This window comes from Nuphar pumila, chromosome 8 (genome assembly GCF_984573655.1).
Source record: "Nuphar pumila chromosome 8, dmNupPumi1.hap1.1, whole genome shotgun sequence".
Classification (NCBI taxonomy): domain Eukaryota; kingdom Viridiplantae; phylum Streptophyta; class Magnoliopsida; order Nymphaeales; family Nymphaeaceae; genus Nuphar; species Nuphar pumila.
In genome coordinates, this window is record NC_143256.1 from 34,516,443 (window position 1) to 34,539,884 (window position 23,442).

Below are 23,442 nucleotides of genomic sequence, written 5' to 3' on the forward strand. Positions count from 1 at the left end.
CACTCCTTACACTGGTCATTCCATTCGAACTTGACTCTCTTTTTCAGTAGTTTTGTCATGGGTATGGCGATTCAGAAGAAGTCTTATATGAACTTCCGATAGTATCCGGCAAGTCCAAGGAAGTTGCGGACCTCAGTGATATTTTTTGGTTGCTTCCAATCTATCATAGCTTCCACCTTCGCAGGATCCACTGCGATACCATCTTTTGAGATTACATGCCCAAGGAACATCACTTTGTCTAGCCAGAAATTCATATTTTGAAAACTTGGCATAGAGTTGATTATCCTGAAGGGTTTTCAAGACGATTCTCAAGTGTTCGATGTGTTGTTCACTGTTTTCTGAATATATAATAATGTCATCGATAAAGACAATGACAAAGTTGTCTAAATATGGTCTGAATATCTGGTTCATCAGGTTCATAAAGGTAGCAGGCATATTAGTGAGTCTGAACGGCATTACTACGAACTCATAATGGCCATATCTCATTCTGAAGGCAGTCTTAGGTATATCCTCCTCTTTAACTTTGAGTTGATGATACCCAGACCTAAGGTCGATCTTAGAGAATACTCTCATTGTTCTTAGTTGATTGAATAAGTCCTTAATCTGAGGCAACAGATATTTATTCTTAATAGTTCTCTAGTTAAGCATCTGATAATTGATGCATAACCGAAGGAATCCATCTTTCTTCTTTACGAATAGCACCGGGGATCCCCATGGTGATGCACTCAGACGGATGAACCTTTGCTCCATTAGTTCTTTCAACTGACATTTCAACTCACTGAGCTCAGTTGGTACCATTCGATAGGGAGCCTTTGATATTGGTGTTGTTCTAGGTAAGGACTGAATTCCAAATTCAACCTCACAAAGTGACGGAAGTCCTGACAATTCCTAAAGAAACACATCGGGAAACTCCTGCACTACTTCCAAACTCTCAAGGGACTGGATATTTGAATTTTCCACTGAGAGGCTCAATAGGAAGGCTACACAACCCTTCCTAAGGTATTTTTGTACCTTAAGAGCTGATATGAGTCGTTTCTGCAGGACAGGTTTGGATAACGGGTATTTCACCTTAGGCAATCCTGGTCGAGATAGAATCACCCTGCCCTCGCAGCACAAAATCTTGGCATTGTTTTGGGCTAACCAATTCATTCCCAGAATAACATTGTATTGTACCATATCGATTAGGATGGCATCAGTAGTCAAGTGTTGCCCTACTATTTCTATATCCATGTTCTTCACACACCAGATACATTTGGTGCGTGAACCCAATGGATTGTATACCTCGATCATTTTATCAACCGGTTGCACCGAAGCATGGAGTTGTTCGGCGAACTCATTAGAGATAAAGGTATGAGTAACACCACAATCAAACAAGATGTAAGCAGCATGTCCATTAACAGGTACAGTGCCTTCAATCAGGTCACCATTTTTTACTTGTTTAGTCGTTACAGCATATACATGACCTGCTACAAGCCTTTATTCTACTCTAGAGGGTTGTCGTTGAAACTATGGACGTTGTGACGCTTTTTGAGAGGGTCCGGCAGATTCAGTATTCCTCTTCTGCTCATCTACATCCTTCTTGGTGCAATCCCTTATAAAGTGGCCCATTTTGCCACAATAAAGGCAACCAGCAATGTCACGAGGACATGGTCTCCCAGGGTGATTCACACGGCACTTCGGGCAGCTGAAGTTGGACTGCTGACTATTTAAAGTCATGTTCTTCCTTGGCCTCATGATTTGTTGAGTATTGTTCCTACCTTGGAACTTCCTCTTTCGAAAGGATTGTCGTGAACTTTGGCCACTTGTGAACGTTCTATTATGGTTTCCATTGTCAACTACGGGCCTCTTTGCTAGGATCACTTTAGATCGTGCCCAATCCTCTTAGATTTTTTAAGTTGCTGCTACTGCATCTTGAAAAGTCGACGGCATGCTCACTATCACACGAGATCACAACCCTTCTCGTAGACCATTTACGTACTTGTCGGCCCTTTCCTGGTCTATTTTGAACAATCAGGAGCAATACCGCTCGAGATTTTGAAATTTGATAGTATAGTCGGTAAGACTCATACCACCATGTTCCAATTCCAAAAACTTCATCTTCTCTTTGTTTCTGAAGTGCAACGGGAAGTAGTTATCCATGAAAGTCCTCCGAAAGTTAGTCCATGGGATGACTTCGATTTGTGAGAACTGGATCAACTTAGTGGTATCTCACCACTTCCGTGCATTGTCCTTCAGTCTGTACATGCCAAAATTTGTCTTTTTCTCCACTGGTACCCCCAATACCAAGAAGGCACATTCTGTCTCTTTGATCCAGCTTTCTGTGAGTTCTGGATCGGCTCTTCCGACAAAAATCAGTGGATCAAGCTTGAAGAACTTCTCATAAGTTACTCCTCCAAGGTTATCATTTCATAAAGTGACTGGTTCTGGCCTCATCTCACGGATGACTATTACCAGATTGTTCAGTGTCTCTAGCAGAAACCCTGCGTATGGGACTCCTCGCTCGGCATGATTCTCATCATCGTAGGAGCCATTTATCTATTCACACATAAGCACTTGTTTTAGTTTCTCAATGTATATGGGGAAGTAAAACTTTATTTACTTATATACATTCATTACACAAGCACCACCATTATATATAAGTGTCATGTCACACTGGCAGATATAGGCGGCAAAAAACTATATACATGAGTCTATTGACTCCAAAACATTACCAGTCTTTTAAGAATTGGATTCCCTTGATGTGTATGAGCTCATAAAAGTCCATCAGTTGCCACATCACCTTGGTTTAGGCACAACTAGAGTGGGCTTGGGCAGCACTTCCGCACTCTCAAGCAAATCCTGGGGATAGATGAGGGATGCCCGTCCACTCTTCCAGACAGCAGTATCAAGACTCGGGGAGTCTGAAATTATGATCGACGAATAAAGGAATCCTCTCTTTCATTCGGATCATTCAAGCTTGGCGTATGTGATGCCGGGTGGTAGCTTGGTGAGCGATTGAACTCCCCAAGAAAGTTCAAATCAAAGTCTCTCAATCTTGGTGATCCATCAGAAGTTGTTGGGGGTATTGTTACTCCGAATACTTGAGTGATGTGGTCCACTGATGCACGAAGTCTCATCCTTAAGACCATTTGATGTCCGCCGACCCATATCAGTGGTATACCTCCTTTGGCATTTGTTTGTGGAATGCCCATCTTCACCACAATACTGGCAGTCTTAGACCTCATACGGGCATATACACTCATCATGCATAAACTTGCAACGATAGCAGTATCTATGCGAGTCATGAGTTACCATCTATACAAAGATGCACCTAGATCAGAAAAAATATCAAATTTATACTTACAGTGTGATACCGTGAGCATGACGGATCTTGAACCAGGTTTTTCAGACATATGATCTGATATCAATTCTATAATGCCCCAGATTTCTAAAACAAAGCTAAGTTAAAATTTTCATGATTTTTTTTTTCTTTGCAGCAAAACTTAGAAAAGCTTTTAGCAGCGGAATCAGATGATAATGAGTCGTTAATTTTAGAAAACTCTGGACACATTATAGGTATGTGGCCATGAAACTCATTGACCACCAAAGTGTTCCATTTTATCAAAAAGCATATTTTATTACAACATTACTACCTTAAAAAGCAGTATAGGTTCAATAAAAAGAAAGCAGTATAACTCTGTCTAGAGAAACCCTAGAACTCAATGCCGCCTTGTTCCACATATTGCAACGCAGGTCCAACACCTGAAATCCCCATAAAAATGGGTTCAAAACCACTGATGGTCTGGTAAGCAAGCAATCATGCATCCATTCAACTCAAGTAAATAACGTTGACCACTCAGGGTCACAGTTCGCAATAACGACGCTCAAGTCTCCAAGACTTAGCGTATATCGTAAGAGCCTCCTCAGGACTATGAGTTGAACATCTGCTCACGTCTTCATGACTTAGTGCAAGCCCCTTCAGGGCTATAATTTGGATCTCTCGCTCAAGTCTCCATGACTTAGCATTGACCTCTTCCGGGTCTCGAAAGGATGTCGAGCTCAAGTATTCGTACTTGGCACATCTGTATCCCACAAATCTAAGGACAACTTCTAGAGCTTTGCTTAGTGTGATCATTGCAAAAAAAAAAATCTTTGGTTTTTCTTCTTTTCCTTCTCTTTCCCTTTCTAGCATTTATTTCCTTTTTGAAGGAGAATAAAAGATAGAAAAAAAGAGAGAAAAGAAAGAAAGAGAAACTCTTTTGCAAAGGTCTCACTTGACCTTAATTTTGAAAATATTTTGAAATTACTCGCATTCGTATTTTAAAAATTTGCGAGAAAATGCAGAGACGAGGCTCACTTGTTGGTACGAGGTTTGACCGTTCCTGGCACCTTTACCAGGGGTAATTGAACCAAGGATTGAACTTATGTCTTTTGCTTTGCCTAAATATTATCTAAGAATTTATTCTAAGTCTAAGAATACACAAAGAATCATGCTTGTGTGAATGCAAAAATGTATGTCTTTTGAGAAAATAATTTAGAAATTTTAGGATTTTCCAAGTGATTCTGAAATAAATTTGATAATGTAGTGAAGAAATGATTCAAAGGGTTGAAATTGATTTGAAAAAGTTAGATTTTGAATCTAACTTAGAACTTCGAACAATGGATCTGGAAGAAGAGACTTTGAAATTCTAAATCTTAGAATATTTAGAGTTTGGAAAATAAATCTTGGATAAAGAGAAAAGGAGAATTGGAATTTTGAAGTAAGAATGAAATTTTAAAGTCAATATAATCTTTGAATTTGGATCGATTTTCAAGAATCAATTTTGAAAGGGGATCTTTTGGTTTTGAATTCTGAATTTAGAAGTTGAAATCAAAATTTTTGATTTGAAAATTGGATTTAGACTTGGAGAGAAGTGAATTTCGAAAATAGAGTTGGAATTGGAATCCAGATTTTGAAAATCGATGTGAGATTTGGAAATGGAACTAGATTTGAAATATGGAATCCTAGATGGAATTTAATCCAAAATCTGCAATCCTATATGGAATTGGATCCAAAGTCTGGAATCCAAGATGGAATTGAATCCAAAATCTAGAATCCTAAATTGAATTGGATTTGAAATCTGGAATTCTAGATGGGATCAGATCCGAAATCTGAAGTCCTAGATGGAATTGGATCCTGAAATCTGGAATCCAAGATGGAATTGGATTTTAAATCTGAAATCCAATATGAATTGGATTTTGCAATCTGGAATCTAAAATGAGATTGGATTTGAAAATATGAATCCAAGGTGGAATGAGATTTAAAATCTAGAATCCTAAAAAAAATTGGATCTGAGATCTAGAATTCAATATGGAATTTAGAAGATGGATCTGGATTTTGGAAATACAGATGGGATTTGAAGATAGATATGGATTTTGAAAATCCAGATAGAACTTGGAATTAGATTCAAGAAATTCAGATTGAATTTGAATTGGAATCGAATTTGAGAAATCCAAGTGGAATTCAAAAATATGGAGTTGAATTTGAGAAATCCTGATTGAATTTGAAAAAAAATGGACTTGAATTTAGCGCTATTCTTAATCTCAAAAGTGGTTTGAAGATTAAAACTCAGAAGTTTTCAAAAGAACTTGGGGATTGAAAAATAGAAAACTTTGTTTAAAACTTGAATTTTTGAAATCAGGTGATGAATTTGTGATTTCAAAGTTTGAATTGAACTTTGAAATTCAATCTGGAATATTGAATTGAATTTCAATCCTAAAAATGAATTTTGGAATTTCAAAGTTGAATTGAACTTTGAAATTTGATTTGAATTGGAAATTAAATTTTGAATATAAAAATGAATTTGAAATTTCAAAGTCAAATTGGACTTTGAAATTGAAGTTTGAATTTTGAAATAAGATAGAATTGAGAATAGAAAGATGAAATGTGAATAGGAATTGAAGATTGATTTAAAAAATAGAGATAATTGAAGAATCATCTCAAAAATTACTTGGATTTTGAAGAAAAATACTTTGAAAAAAGGATGTAATTCTATCGTAAATGATGAATGAATTAAAGAATTTTGAAAATTGGATATTGAAAAGCATATTTCATTCTTTAAGTGAATTGAAATAAGATTGAAGATATAATACATTTCTGACTATGGCCATAAAATGTATTATATAATAATCTATATTTAAATTCAGATAAAGAATAAAACACATTTTTGGTGCCTTATAGAGTTTGAAATAAAATTAACTCTCAATATATCCTGACTATGGCCATTGATATATATTTTGAGTTTAATTTCAAGTTAAACTCTGATAAAAGAAGAAAATATTTAGAAAAATATGATGATTTTGAAAGAGAGATCTAGTGTGGATCCAATGTTATTCCATAAAAGATAAAAATCCTAAGCATTGCCCACGTTTTGACTATGGCCATCAATGTGATTCATTTGCATAGGATTAATTACCTCTCATTAGAATGGTGCACGTGCCATTCGTGTTCCCATTTGTGGATTTTTGAAAAACAAAAGAAGAATGATATGAAACAAGTGATTTTATGAAAAAATGCATGCTCATACATTCTAATCTAGGACTGGAAAATGAACTTTCTCATTGATATCTAGCTATTACAAACTTTGAATTGAAATTGAAATTGAAATTAAAATTCCTAAACTAAGAACACAAAATAACATTTTCAACCTAATTCCTGCAAAATCCAAGTTAGCACAAGATAAAAGATGAATATGGAAATAAATATCACATTTGAAATTTAAGATGCAAATGATAGACTGTCAATGTCTTGTTATCATCGCAAAAATTTTCCCCCTCCCTCTGCGAGAGTGAGAGAAACGATTCCGTGAGTCAAACTCGACCAAAGTTTTTGAAAATTGGTTTTGAAAATTTACTTGCCTCCGTTTTGAAAATTTGCAGGAAAATTCCGTGGAATGGAATCCGCCTATCGGTACGAGGTTCGACCGTTCCTGATGCCTTTACCAGGGGTAATCGAACCAAGGATCAATTGTGCGCTTCAACTTGACTCAAATATCTAAATCATACTCTATTTTCCTAGAATGCAAATAGAATCAGGCATGTGCTATGGAATTTTGAAAAATAATGCAAATTTGAGAAATATGATGTTTGCTTTGAAAAATTGAGATGTACTTGGAAAATGCTTGAGAAAGTGCTTTGAAAAATGGAATTCTTGGGAAAATCATTGAATTTCATTGGAAATCAGGAATTTGCATTGGAAAATGAATTCTCAGGAAAACTTGAACTTTGGGAAAATCGATTTTGAGATTGGAATTGCTTTTTTTGAGGAAATGGATTTTGGAATTCTGAGAAATTCAGAAAATTCATTGGAAAATCAATTTTTAAATGGAAAATGAATTCTCAGAAAAATTAGATCATTGAGAAAATCGATTTTGGGATTTGAAAATGAAATTCAGAATATGGAAATTTTGGAAAATCTTGATTTGAACTTAGAAAATACTTTGAAATCTCATTTGAAAATTCAGAGTTCTGAGAAATCAAATCCTGAGAAAGACTCAGAATTTTTTGGGAAAAACTGATTTTTCTGAAATTGAAATTGGAAAATGAATTTGAAAATAATGCAAATTGAATGAATGAATGAATTTGAAAGAGAATTCTTTGAGGAATTGGGAAATCCTTTTGAAACTTTGAGAAATGCAATGCATTTTTGAAGTTAGCCTAAGAGTGTAGGCTGAATGTGGCAAATACGAAGATCATAAATCTTGGTTTTCTTCGTATTCTGACTATGGCCATAAATATGAATCCCACCAAATTTGTAAACTCCCTAAGAGCTTGTGCACGTGCCATTCGTGTCAACCATAGTGATTTTGAAAAATGTGCATATGAATGATACATCAGATATTGAAATTTTCAGAAATTTAAACTATATGCAATGCAGTCCTATTCTAAGAAGAAATGCAACTCTTATTCCAAATATTACATCTTAATATTATATCAAATTGAATAAAAGAAAATAGCTAAGTCTTCTTCTTGAATGTTCCTGCAAAACTAGAAAACATATTAGCACCGAAATGTAGGTTTTTTTCTGAATTTATCTGAAAATATTAGAAATTATTGGATATTATTCAGATATAAACCCAAATTCATACCCTCCTTGATATAAATATGAGAAATAATGAATAAAATTCAAAAATAAACTTGGAAATTCGAAATTGGGGTCAAAATGACAAAAATGCTCCTGATGACCTTGAAATTAGGGTTTTTTGAAAGAAATTTTATAAAATTTGGAAATTTGAAAATCAAATGAAATAAAATCAAACATAATATGATGCAATATGATGATATGCATGGAAATTTGGAGAATTAGAAATTGGAATTTCAAAATTGAGGTCAAAATGACAAAAATGACCCTGATAACAAGACTATGGCCTTGAAACCAGGGTTTTCTGAAATAAATTTTGCAAAAATGAGAAATTGAAATGCAAATAAGATTAAAATTAACTCTAATATGACATTCCATGCTTATGTATATGATAAAAACCTTAAAATGGCAAATATATCAGAAAATATCGAATTTAACTTGATTTTTGCCTCTGAATTTAAAAATAACCTAACATACAAAGCAAATGAACTTGAAATTGAGCCAAATTTGGCATGGACACTTAGACTAACCCTATAAACAGAATATAATCCGAAAATACTTTTTTTGGTATTTTTAAATATGAAAATTCTAATAAAAACCCTAAATTTTATGATTTTTGCCTAAAATATTGATTCTAAATGGGATTTAGGGTACTAAACTTCCATAAAACTTTCCCAAATTTTATGGGGTGACAAAGGATAGTTAGGCAAATATTTTTTACTTTTACATATTCTAGTTTTTACCTATGGTCGGAGCTGTACAACTCTGGCAAGTTGGATCGGAATCCGGCGACTATGATTTAGGGCAGACAGACAAGTTTCGGGAGAAAATATGGGAAAAATAGCAGACAGATGATAAAATGACTAGAATTGTGGTAAAATGTCTCTGACAAAAAAAGACAAATTTTAGATTTTTACAGTATTGGGATTAAGGTTACGGTTTGGAAATGAGCACACTGTTATCAGAGGTTTGCATCTCTGAAATTCTCAGGCATGAGAATCTGTCAGACAAAAAAGATAATTTCAAGAAAAATACTTGGACAATCCAAAAAATTTCCGAATTTTGGGAAATGATAGGGGAAATTGTTAGGAACAACTTTCATGTTGAAAGTTTTTGTAATCAGGCTACGGGTGTAGCGGACACAGCACATTAGGGTTGGTCTATACCCTGACAAAGAAAAAATGAGGTTTTGCCAAGGGTCTGGAAAAATTGATTTTTAACAGAGGTCAAATCTGTTTATAAAAATCTCAAAAATTTCATAAATCTAGTAGATTCCACTGTGAATCTACTGCAATGTTTTGGGTGAGATTCGAATCTCCCATCTAGGGGATCTCAGGCCGACAAATCTGCTAAAACAAAAATTGGAAATTCTAAAGTATAGAAAACCCGATTTAGGGTTTGATTTTGTGATGGGGTTATAAAACTCGAATTGACTCAATTTGTTTGGCAGGAAATTGATAACTAGACTCCCTATTTAACATAAAAAGTTCAGAAATTGCAGATTAAAAATTACACATGCAATAACAATGGTACTATGTGCCTAAATCAAAAGCTAAGCACAAACTATATCATATAAGCAAAACCATTAAGGAATAATAAAATAAGCTTAAATGCAACTTTAAAAGTATAAAACCTACATGAAATTGATAAAAAAAATGCAAAATAAACACTCAAAGGAAGGCATGACCTTTGTTTGATGTTAGCTCTTGATGAGAATGGATCGGATCTATTCGTCGATCGGCCCCCTTTCTCATACATAGCTTTAACAATGAAAGATAGAATTTCCTTTTAACCATGAAAACACAATTTTAAATTAGATTAGATTCATCACTTTAAAAGAACAAAAATAATGTTTTTAAGAAAAATCAATATAGCATCAGGAGGAGTACAGACTTACGTTGGATCGGTGGCAATGGGAGGAGAACTTGCAAGTGGTAGCTAGAGGTGGTTTGCTGCACCGGTGTTGGTTGAAGCCTGTTGCAGTTGGAGCTGATTGATGCTGCTGGAAGGCAAGAGTGGAGGAGGCTGCTGATGGAGGGCTTCCTCTTGTATGGTTGGAGCAAATTGATGCTGCAAGGAGGTGAAGGAGTCGGCAGCACCGGTTGAAGTGTTTCAAGGTGGAAGGAGGTAGATGCTCCAGGATGAGGATGGTGCTGCTGCTTTGGAGGTGGCTGTAGTCACCAAGACTGAGGCTGATGATGGCTGGAGTAGGCTAAACTTGTAGAGGTTGAAGATGGTTGCAACTAATAGGAGAGAGAGAGAGAGAGAGAGAGAGAGCTGAGAGTGAGATAGGAATCCACATGAATGGTCTTCTTTTGGTTTTTAACTTAGAGCCAAATAAGATTTTTTCTTAAGTTTTAAATGGAAGTAGGTTTAATGAGAGGGAAACCAAGGGTTTACGTGAATGGGCTGGGCAATAGGGAAAGGAAGGAAGGGAAGGAAAGAAGGAAAGAAGGGGAAGAAAAGAAAGGAAAGAGGAAGGAGAAGGGAAAAGGAAAGAAAAGAGAGAAGAAAGAAGAGGGAAAGGAAGAGAAGAAGAGGGCTGAAAAAAATTCACGTGAATGAGAAGAGAAGGGAAAGAAGAAAAAGAAAAAGAAGGAAAGGAAGAAAGAAGGAAAAGAAGGAAGAAAAGGAAGAAAAAAGGACGGAAAAGAAAGAAGAAGAAGAAAGGAGAGGAAGAAAGAAAAGGAAAGAAGAAGTAGAAAAAGAAAGCAAAGAGAGTAGCCTAGGGAGGTCGACCCCCTAGTGGGTCCTGATGTCTTCTTTTAAATCGTTGTAATTTTGAAAAGATTTTTATATGAAAAACATGTGAAAACCAGACATCAAATAATAAAAGCCGGTTCTCACTAGTGGATGAGACCGGGTCGAACTCAGGGAACGGGAATATTTTGTATTCAAGTACACAAATCTAAACTAACCTTTATTGCCGAATTATTGAAATGTAAAAAAAATGTTCAAGAAAAGTAAAAACAACTAACTATTACAACAAATGAATACCCTTCGCAGAGGGTGTAAAGTGCAACATTTACAAACCCAATTAAATTCCTAATTCTAAACTAAAAAGTAAAAAGAAGCTTTATTCTTCATACTTCGTGTCACGCAATCACTTCCGCTCCAATCCCTTGCAATCCTGCACAATTCAAACGAAACACGAGCAATACACAATACAAGAATAAAACTATACTAAACAAAATAGACTAACTAAATACTAAGAATACGAAAGAAATCATTAACGAAATCTAATTGACTAATTACAATTGACAACTAATTCTAATTAAATCTAATAACAACTAACTAATTCCAAAACACTTAACTAACAGTTTACTAATAACTACTACTTACTTAGCAAAAGTAATTAAGCTAACAATTACACATTACTTGGCTACTTCAAACCAAAATTTTATACTAATCACTAATGATTTAGTAAACTAACAACTAACTACTCAATTAACTAATAGCTAACTAATTTTTCAATTAACTAACATTAAAAGTTTCATTGAGAACCAACAGTAAAAACATGATAAATTTCAGTGAAAATCCAGTTTTAAAATCAACACAACCGTAAAAATCAGTTTTTAAATTCAATAGATCGTGAAAACCCAATTTTGTTTCAACACATTGTGAAAATAACTTTTCACGTTTGAATCACACAGATAAGATCGGCTCTCACAATGACTCAGTAAGAAGAGTAGCCGGAGAACTGTGTAACCGCCGGTGAGTTCTACAGGAAATACAGTTCACGATAATAATTGGAACTTCCGGCGGATTCAGGGATGAGGATTTTAACAATCAGAGATCTACAAGACAGATCAAAGCTTGATTCCAGTAGAAGACTGAATTTCAGCCAGTGACTTGGAGGAGATCTGATGGTTAGATGATTAGGATTTCGATAATCAGATAAATCTCAGCTATTTGCAGAGAACTTCCAGCGGATTCACCTGTTTCTGCTAAATTTCACAGATGCTCAACAATGATGATTCACGATTCATACTTTTACTTTAGATCACACTATCCGATCGAATTTTTTCAAAAACACACAATAGAATTTCAAATATTAACAGCCTCCACCAGAAATCTTAATAGCATCCACCAGAAATATCATCCATGAAAAAAAACAATTATTCCGGTGATCAGAGATTTCGATCATCATCTACGGCAGGTCCAGAGATTTCAGGCACTAAACATTTTATCTGTATCCTGGCGGTTCTTTGCAGCAGTCCAGAGCTCCGATCAATACCAGAAATAAGCTTTGAAAAACAATGATCGCCGGGAAAAACTGGAAATCGATCCAGATGATCGATCAAATTTCTGTAGAAATTTGTTGAAATCCGGCGGTAGATTTCAGATCAAGTTCCTGTAGAAATATTGAAATCCAACAATTTCAGAAATTTTTTATGATTTGAATCTGATGTTTTATCAGGACTTCAGATCCAAGCAAACCGGAAACATATTTCACGGCTACAAGAGTTCTAAGTTTTCTCTGTACAAGCACAACGGCAATGTGTTTTTTTTTGTTTTTATTCGTTTTTTTTTTATTTATTTAAATGCAGAACTGATTCATATAACTAGAAACTAAAATCTATTCTAAAAATTTTCTGAAACAAAAACAGTAAATCAAAACACATTTCTTTTAATATGAGTTATGAATGCTTAACAGAAATTAAAATGAAAATTCATAAAGAAGAAGAAGAAGAAGAAGAACTCACCGGAGGGATTAGAAAAGAAATGGAATCCTCCTATATGCCATTACTGTAGCTGGATGCCTCCACCGGATTGAGGAAGAAGAGAGATCAAGGGAGAAGAAGAAGAAGGAGGAAAGAAACAAGGTGAAGGGGAAGGGTTAGGAAAGAGAGCAAAGGCATAAGAGAGAAGACAAGCCTCTCTTCCCCCTACGTATGGTATTTATAATTTTGAAAGTTTTTCCATAAGTCCATCTTATTTCAAAGAATTCCATTTCAAAACCTCTCTTCAAAGAGTATTTGCAAAACAACTCAAAATGACTATGTTCTAGAAATTATAAAACTAAGTCTATTTTAAATCTAATTTTTTTATGATTTTCAAAAACTAAACAACTACAACTATGACAAAAACTAAAATAGGCATTAAAATGTAAAATAAAACTATTTTTCATGCATTTTCTATTTTAAATCATTTTAGCACATTTACTCGAAACTAACATAAAATTGGGTTTTTAAATCATTTTCTCATGAAATCATGCATATTTTTATATGAAATATCCCTAAAATATATGCATGATCAAATATCTCCATGCTTATGTTTTGCTAGTCCTCGAGCAAACCAGAAAAATGCACGAAATGAAAACTATCAACTAACTCACTTTCGTAGGAATCACGGTTGCATTTAGCTAATGCAACAAGCCCTTTCAACCCCTGGGTTACCCCAGTGGACGAGTAGGGTCTCGTGAGGGTTTGCAGTGATGCTACCCACAATCATCTTTGTCATGTATGCATAATATTACACATCTTCATAAGCAGTAGGTAATTAAAGACTTTGTTTTCACAAATATTTCCTGTTATTTCAAAATCAAAACATAATTAGAGTCTTTTATATACCACCACAGAAAAAGAATTTCTTTCACTTTTCTAAATATCACAATTATTTATGTTTTATTCTTAGAAAATCCAATAAAAACATATTATTATTTACTTATCCTCACTAATATGTTTTCTGCACAGGTTTTCTCAATCACACTTCTAAGCATTGAACTTTTCTTTCTTTTTCAACTCTTTTCTTCTTCTTCTTTTTTCTTTTCACGCTTTTTCTTTTTGCGCACTTATTCTTCTCTTATAGCTTGCGTGTGGTCTGCTTTTATGCCTTGTGCAATGTCAATATCTTCTATACTTTTTCAATGCATACCAAAAGATATCAACTAAGACATAAAAGTGACTTCCTTCATTCACCCTTATAACATGAGAGTCAAACATTTCAACTTGTATCAGTTCTCAGTTACTTAGGATCACGAAGTTTTCCACTCTCCTTTCCGAAATAGAATTAAAAGTTTCAACTTACATCTAAGTTCCATCTACTAAGGATTGTGGAATTATCCAAACAACCTAACACATGCTTTTTCTCACTTTTTGAGCTCATTTTTATGCTTTTGTTCATTTGCTTAGTTTTTCAAAAATAGAACTATGCATATTCATATTTATGATTAAAAATAAATTCTAACATGTATCTATCATCATTTCTTTGAAATCCGCATAAACAACCATAATTTTTAGATTTATGTCAGAAAAATTTTTCGTGGGGCTTAAAAAATCCTCTAAAAATATCAGATTTGAAATAACATTCATATAAGTTCAAACTCTTTTTTTAAAAATCTACTTTTCATGAGAAATGTGTAAACATGTGCAAGAACGTAAACAAAAATATCAAGGTGTGCAAACTACACCCTCCCCCATGCTTGAATGACACTGTCCCAGTGGCACTCCCCCATGCTTATATGAAACTACGTGAATGCACATGAGAGAAAATAAATGAGGGAAAAGAGTAGAATAACCTGACATGAATTAAAAATATACGGTCTATGAATGTAATGAATGCAATGTATACATGACAAAACATGAAACTTATGAATGAAACAAAAAGAACATGAAAAACTCATGAAGAAAACTAAAAAGTAAAAACAAAATAGAATCTATAAATTCTAAGCAAATCAAATAATATACAAGATATGGGTTGCCTCCCATAAAGCGTTAAGTTTCACATCCCCAGCCAGACGGATCCCTAGAAAAAATCCTTCATCGTCTATGAGATCAATGGACATGAAGTCAGACTCAATCGGGCTCTCTATGAAAAATAGTGTCATCTGTGACACTGCGCACTATATTCCCATCCTGTCTACCTCTAAATGGCTCGAAGTGCCCAATCCAACTCAACTCACCTATCTGATTTTCAAGTAATTCTAAGTGATCCTCTTCTAGTGATTCCTTATCCTCCTCTTGAGGTGGATCACTCAATAACCAAGCATATTCTGCTTCTATGAGGTCTTGAATGACATCAACCTCGAAAGAAGCCTCCTCAACAGCAGGCCCCACAGCAGCACGAAAAATGTTTAGCCGCATCTTCCTATTTCCGAATGACACATCCATCGCACCCGTGCGACAATTAATGCACGCGTTGGCGGTAGCTAGGAAGGGGCGACCGAGAATAATAGGAGTCTGCTGTGGGCTATCAACTCCCTCCATATCTAATATCACGAAGTCGACAGGGAAATAACAATCCTCCACCTTGACTAAAACATCTTCAAGTATCCCTCTTGGGACCTTGATAGATCTATCTGCAAGTTGAAGAGTCATAGGTGTAGGTTTCATCTCTTTCAATCCAAATTGGTCATAAAAGAAACCCGGCAAGATGTTAACACTTGCCCCAAGGTTGAGCAATGCATGCCCAACAATGATGTTTTCTATGACACATGAGATGATAGGAGTCCCTGGGTCCTTGAGCTTAGGTGGGGTTTGATGTTGCAATACTGCGCTCACCTGCCCGGTTAAATAAATCTTTTTCTGCAGATGGGACATCGACTTTCTTTTCTGCGTACAAAGTTCTTTGAGGAACTTTGCATATGCAGGGACCTGTTGAATAGCATTTAGTAAGGGGAGGTTTATCTAAACATGCTTGAATATCTCAAGCATCTCTTGCATGTTCACTCCGGACTTACCTAATGCTCTCGGCCTCTCTAACGCCTCAGGAAAGGGGGCTTTGGGAATGTAGGATGGTGAAGGTTCAGATGGAAGAACCTTCTCGCTTTCCTGAGGTGAAACATTAGGGACAGACTGCTTCTCGCTTATCTTCTCTCTTTCTTCTGCAGCCTCCCTCGCTTGGTACTGCTTTCCACTCCTAAGGGTTACTACTTGAGCTTGCTCTTTATGTGCATCGGTCATATGCAAGCTACGCATGGGTTCCTTTCCCTTAGGGTTGACAATAGGCTGGCTAGGCAATGTCCCCTCACTTCGCCTGCTAAGTGCTTCGGCAAGCTGCCCCATTTGAGTCTCTAATTTTGCAATAGACTGGGTATGTGAGCTCAAAGCTTGCAAAATCTTATCCTCAAAAGATTGACTATGCAAAGGCTCATGAGACTGGGGTTGAGTATAAACAGGTTGGACTGGAGGATAACTGGATCTTTGAAATCCAGGCGCATAACCACCTTGACTTGGTTGACTCTGGGAAGGGTTGGGGGGGTGGATTTGTGAGTTACGCCATGAGAAATTGGGATGATTTCGCCAGCTCAGGTTATAAGTGTTGGAAAATGGATTAGGTACGGGCCTAGCGAAGTTTTGAGCCATCTGAGCTTGCTCTTGGACAAACTCAGGATATTGTGGCGCAACTGGGCACTCGAAGACATGGTGTGCAGGACTCGCACACAACGCGCACACCTGCATGGCAGGGGAGGGACCCAACAAAAACTGATCTAATTTCTGGGACAGTTGGTCTACCTTGTTGCTCAACTCAAGGTTTATCCCTAACTCGAAAATACCTGCCTTCTTAATGCTATTCTGTGCAGGTGCAGCCCTATTGAACCGTGAGGCTGTCGCATGGTGCATCGAATTCTTGCTCAATGTCTCAAAAAGCGACCATGCTTCATCCTCACTTTTGAGCATAAATGTGCCCCCACATGCGGCATCCACCATTTGACGGTTCTTTTCAGTAAGACCGTCATAGAAATATCGCACCAGTTGCCAGCGAGGCACCTGGTGGTGGGGACACTTGCGGAGAAGATCTTTCAATCTCTCCCATGACTCATGAAACCGTTCTCCCTCAATTTGGGAAAAACTAGTTATCGCTTTACGAAACTGGTTCGTTTTACCAATTGGGAAATATTTCTTTAAAAATTCTCTTTGCATATGTTCCCAAGTGGTAATTCGAACAATATCTAATGATTTTAACCAACTCTTCGCTTTGTCCTTCAGAGAGAAGGGGAACAGGGTCAACCTCATCGCGTCATCTCCAAAGTTGTTGATTCGCACTGTCGAGCAAATCTCTAGAAATTCATCGAGATGACGATATGGGTCTTCATTGCTAAGGCCATAAAATGAAGGTAGCATCTGGATCACACTGGCCTTTATCTCAAAATGGTTTGCTCCTACATCAGGTATTGTGATGCAGGAGGCGGGAGTGTAAGTGTTGGGCATGAAATACTCCCTCAGAGGACGAGTAATCTGCTGATTCTCAGCCATGGTTGCAGATCTCTGGGCTCTCCTAATAAGGGACTCGGGGTCCTCAATCGGCTCTACTAGCTCGAGGTCAAGTGAGCGTCGCCCTTGCATACACCTCGTAGTAGACCGGTGTAGCACACGTCCTAACTTGGGTTTTCTACCTAACTAACGCACTAAGCGGCCAAACCATGCAAACCACAAAGCGAGTAAACTAAAAAAAAAAACAAAAACTAAACAAACACCACGCAGTTACACATAATAGAGATTATGCAAAGAAATATAAAAACTATGTGTACGGTACCAATCGTACACAGTCACCTCTAAGGGGTTCCTAGTAGGTGGGCTGTGCAGAAAAGTAAGCTCGTCTCTAAGATATGCACATACGTGGTTATAAACCTAAATGCAATACAAACACTAGGCAATAAAGTGAATACTAATATTACGCTGTTCCTTGGCAACGGCGCCAAAAATTTGATGTCTTCTTTTAAATCGTTGTAATTTTGAAAAGATTTTTATATGAAAAACATGTGAAAACCAGACATCAAATAATAAAAACCGGTTCTCACTAGTGGATGAGACCGAGTCGAACTCAGGGAACGGGAATATTTTGTATTCAAGTACACAAATCTAAACTAACCTTTATTGCCGAATTATTGAAATGTAAAAAAAATGTTCAAGAAAAGTAAAAACAACTAACTATTACAACAAATGAATACCCTTCGCAGAGGGCGTAAAGTGCAACATTTACAAACACAATTAAATTCCTAATTCTAAACTAAAAAGTAAAAAGAAGCTTTATTCTTCGTACTTCGTGTCACGCAATCACTTCCGCTCCAATCCCTTGCAATCCTGCACAATTCAAACGAAACACGAGCAATACACAATACAAGAATAAAACTATACTAAACAAAATAGACTAACTAAATACTAAGAATACGAAAGAAATCATTAACGAAATCTAATTGACTAATTACAATTGACAACTAATTCTAATTAAATCTAATAACAACTAACTAATTCCAAAACACTTAACTAACAATTTACTAATAACTACTACTTACTTAGCAAAAGTAATTAAGCTAACAATTACACATTACTTGGCTACTTCAAACCAAAATTTTATACTAATCACTAATGATTTAGTAAACTAACAACTAACTACTCAATTAACTAATAGCTAACTAATTTTTCAATTAACTAACATTAAAAGTTTCAGTGAGAACCAACAGTAAAAACATGATAAATTTCAGTGAAAATCCAGTTTTAAAATCAACACAACCGTAAAAATCAGTTTTTAAATTTAATAGATCGTGAAAACCCAATTTTGTTTCAACACATTGTGAAAATAACTTTTCACGTTTGAATCACACAGATAAGATCGGCTCTCACAATGACTCAGTAAGAAGAGTAGCCGGAGAACTGTGTAACCGCCGGTGAGTTCTACAGGAAATACAGTTCACGATAATAATTGGAACTTCCGGCGGATTCAGGGATGAGGATTTTAACAATCAGAGATCTACAAGACAGATCAAAGCTTGATTCCAGTAGAAGACTGAATTTCAGCCAGTGACTTGGAGGAGATCTGATGGTTAGATGATTAGGATTTCGATAATCAGATAAATCTCAGCTATTTGCAGAGAACTTCCGGCGGATTCACCTGTTTCTGCTAAATTTCACAAATGCTCAACAATGATGATTCACGATTCATACTTTTACTTTAGATCACACTATCTGATCGATTTTTTTCAAAAACACACACTAGAATTTCAAATATTAACAGCCTCTACCAGAAATCTTAATAGCATCCACCGGAAATATCAACCATGAAAAAAAACAATTATTCCGGTGATCAGAGATTTCGATCATCATCTACGACAGGTCCAGAGATTTCAGGCACTAAACATTTTATCTGTATCCTGGCAGTTCTTTGCAGCAGTCCAGAGCTCTGATCAATACCAGAAATAAGCTTTGAAAAACAATGATCGCCGGGAAAAACTGGAAATTGATCCAGATGATCGATCAAATTTCTGTAGAAATTTGTTGAAATCCGGCGGTAGATTTCAGATCAAGTTCCTGTAGAAATATTGAAATCCAACAATTGCAGAAATTTTTTATGATTTGAATCTGATGTTTTATCAGGACTTCAGATCCAAGCAAACCGGAAACATATTTCACGGCTACAAGAGTTCTAAGTTTTCTCTGTACAAGCACAACGGCAATGTATTTTTTTTTTGTTTTTATTCATTTTTTTTTTTATTTAAATGTAGAACTGATTCATATAACTACAAACTAAAATCTATTATAAAAATTTTCTGAAACAAAAACAGTAAATCAAAACACATTTCTTTTAATATGAGTTATGAATGCTTAACAGAAATTAAAATGAAAATTCATAAAGAAGAAGAAGAAGAAGAAGAACTCACCGGAGGGATTAGAAAAGAAATGGAATCCTCCTATATGCCATTACTGTAGCTGGATGCCTCCACCGGATTGAGGAAGAAGAGAGATCAAGGGAGAAGAAGAAGAAGGAGGAAAGAAACAAGGTGAAGGGGAAGGGTTAGGAAAGAGAGCAAAGGCATAAGAGAGAAGACAAGCCTCTCTTCCCCCTATGTATGGTATTTATAATTTTGAAAGTTTTTCCATAAGTCCATCTTATTTCAAAGAATTCCATTTCAAAACCTCTCTTCAAAGAGTATTTGCAAAACAACTCAAAATGACTATGTTCTAGAAATTATAAAACTAAGTCTATTTTAAATCTAATTTTTTTATGATTTTCAAAAACTAAACAACTACAACTATGACAAAAACTAAAATAGGCATTAAAATGTAAAATAAAACTATTTTTCATGCATTTTCTATTTTTAAATCATTTTAGCATATTTACTCAAAACTAACATAAAATTGGGTTTTTAAATCATTTTCTCATGAAATCATGCATATTTTTATATGAAATATCCCTAAAATATATGCATGATCAGGTCCCACTTTAGGTAAAAAATAAAATAAAATAAAGAAAATATTTTTTTCTTTTATATATATATATTAAAAGGAAATTGCAAATGGATGAGCCATCTCAGAGCGGATTCAAATTCCAATTTTGAAATTCATTTCGAAGATTAGAGGGGTAAAATAGTCTTTTTGGAAAATTTCCAGACGAAACAAGCTATTTTTGGCAGCTTTTAAAATGAGCTCGGATTTTGAAGTTCAATACCCCGTTGCGAAGCAAATCTAGTGTAGAATTTGAAAATTTGAATTTGAAAGAAATCCAGATTATTTTTCTCTGGAAAATATTTCCAAATTTAGAATTTTGGGGGTAAAACTCTCAATTTTGGAAACCCAGGGTTTGAAATTGATTTCTGAAAACTTTTAAAACTCAATATGGATTGAAATTTATAAAACTAGAGTTCTGGACTTTGAAAATGAAATGAAATGTGTTGAAATGTTATGAAATGCTGAGAAATTACATGAAATGTGTTGAGAAACTCTGTTTTGATGTCACATAATATGATACACTGTCGGATTTGATTTTATATGATATGATAATATGTCTTCTTGAAAAATGTTATATTATGACTGAATATGTTTTGCCATAAATCTAACGAGTATTTGATGCAAGGATATCTCACCCAAAAAGGATGGAGACTTCCTGTTCAAGTACAACTATGGTGCAATCATACTCCTTGAAGAAAAAGCTTGATGAGCCATGCATTCCTAAAGATCAACTGAAGAGATCGGCTACCTCAAGATGAAGTTTTTTTTCTTCTTTAGAGTCATATGTAACAGAACCTTCAGGAACATGCATATTGCATATTACATACTCATTCATAAAAGCTATATCATAAAAGTATACGATAGTTTCAAAAAGTTCCTTTTTGAAAACTAATAATTGTACCTTCTTACAACCCTTTATGAAAAAGGTATTTTGACATGATTTCAAAATGTAATAATTGTACCTTACATCATATACAAGACAACATGAAAAGAAATATAGGAAAAAGACAAAACATGAAATCGGCTACATAAAGAAAAACAAATATAATATGTTTTGAAAAGACTCTAGTTACCTTCTTTAAAGAAATGATTTCAAATATAGGAAAAAGACAAAACATGAAATCGGCTACATAACAAATATAATATGTTTTGAAAAGACTCTAGTTACCATCTTTAAAGAAATTATTTCAAATATAGGAAAAAGACAAAACATGAAAATCGGCTACACAAAGAAAACAAATATAATAAAGGTTTTGAAAAGACTCTAGTTACCTTTTTACAAACCCATAGAATGTCGACTTACTTGAAGTTATCATTCTCTTTGTATAGCATTAAATACCTTCTGTAAAGAATCCTTGTTAATTATCCTTCTCAAGAATGTCGACTTTCTTGTAGTCCTCATTCTCTCTAAAGACTTTGAAAAACACAACATAAAGAAAACACTTGACATGACTATGTACAAATAAATATCTCAAAGCACTCATTGTACTTACACTCATTTAAAGTAAAGAAGTACTTATGTACCTCAAATCATTAATTAGAATAAAGACAAAACTACATAATAGCCTACAATCCAACGTTCAATGTACTATTGTAAGAAATAGACTTTTTACATAAAATATGTATTACCTAAAATATTACAATGACTAGTGTACCCTATATTTTACTTTTATGGAAAAAGGCTTTTCTCGAATTTCTCTAAAGATGTTTTTGAAATGACATAACATTTCACATCTCAAAAAGGCTACAATTTCAAAAAGTAACGACTACTTTTTTAAAAGCTATATAAACACACTCAAATAAACTATTCAACATGGAATGGACATGTGAGCTTACAACGAGAAAAATTCCTATTCGATATTTGAAAAGATAGCCTTAAAAAAGAAAGAAAAAAAAAAAGAAAGAAAAAGAGAAAAAGTCAAGTATAGCTCTTTGACAAAGAGTATCCTCTGAGTGACAAACAGAACATTCTGAGAATCCTTCATTCGTGCATTCATATCATTCTGAAGGTTCTATAGGAAGTATTGTAACTCTGTTATTCACTGTTTTCCTTCTTTGTTGAAAGAAGTAGACCTCTGTGAAAGAGGGTGTTGCCCTTCTCTGTTGAGAGAAGAAGACCTCTGTGAAAGAGGGTGTTGTCCTTCTCTGTTGAGAGAAGAAGACCTCTGTGGAAGAGGGTGTGCCCCTTCTCTGTTGAGAGAAGAAGACCTCTGAGGAAGAGGGTGTTGTACTATTTATCCGGTGACTCGGATGTTATAGTGGAAAGCTCAAGTGGTTTGCTTGGAGACTGGATGTAGGTCTGGGTTTTGACCGAACCAATATAAATTCTGTGTTTTATGTGTTGTGCCTTATTGCCTGATTATTTTATTTTATCGATCTTTATCGTATTTCACTATTCACCCCACCTCTAGTGGAAATTCAAAATAATGAGAAATGACACGAAATGTCATGTAAAATGCCGATCCTGAATGAAGAATTTTGGATGTTAGACCCCGATTGACACTTGTACCAGTTCAAAAAGTGTTAAAATTGATAAAATTTGCAAAATGATTCAAGAAATGGTTTTCGGGTCATATCGAGCTAAAGTGACACTGAAAATTAGGGTTTGAGCTGAATTGAACTGAAATGAGTTGGATTAAGCTAGGTTTTAGAGTTTCAGAACTCAAATGAACTGACAAGACACTGACTCAACTGACCTTTCCGATTAAATTTTCAATAAAAGCGGTCATTTTTAGAGAAATGGTACGGAATGGTCACTGGAGTGAAGTGAATTACAAATCTAAGCTCGGTTTGATCTGAAACAAAGGTCAATAATACTGACATGAACTAAAATTGAAGTTTGAACACTAGCTCAATCGACCAGACTCAACTCAATTTCAGCTAAATGAGCTGAAACGGGTTAAAATGGGCTCCTAGACACTTGGGCATGGTTTTGAACTAAAACTAGAGCACTTGAACTCCTGATGAGCTCAAGCTAGACTCTAGGGAATATGACTGACTAGGAATGACTGACTCAAAGACAATGGGCTCAGGTTTGAGTGAGAAATGAGCTCATTTATGAAGAAATGATCCCATTTTTGCAGGAATGGTCAGAAATAAAAATGGTATGTTCATTATGAGCTCGGGTGAGCTTGAAATGACTGATATTCTAACTGTTTTGAACTATCTTACGAGCTT

At 35.2% G+C, this 23,442-nt stretch overlaps 1 non-coding gene across 1 annotated transcript; it reads left to right on the forward strand.

Annotated features, from left to right (window-relative positions):
• The first annotated feature begins 16,807 nt into the window (after positions 1 to 16,807).
• Positions 16,808 to 16,913, forward strand: LOC149829892 (small nucleolar RNA R71). Its single transcript, XR_016433959.1, has one exon. It is a non-coding gene; the product is annotated as a small nucleolar RNA R71 (small nucleolar RNA).
• The last annotated feature ends 6,529 nt before the right edge of the window (positions 16,914 to 23,442 follow it).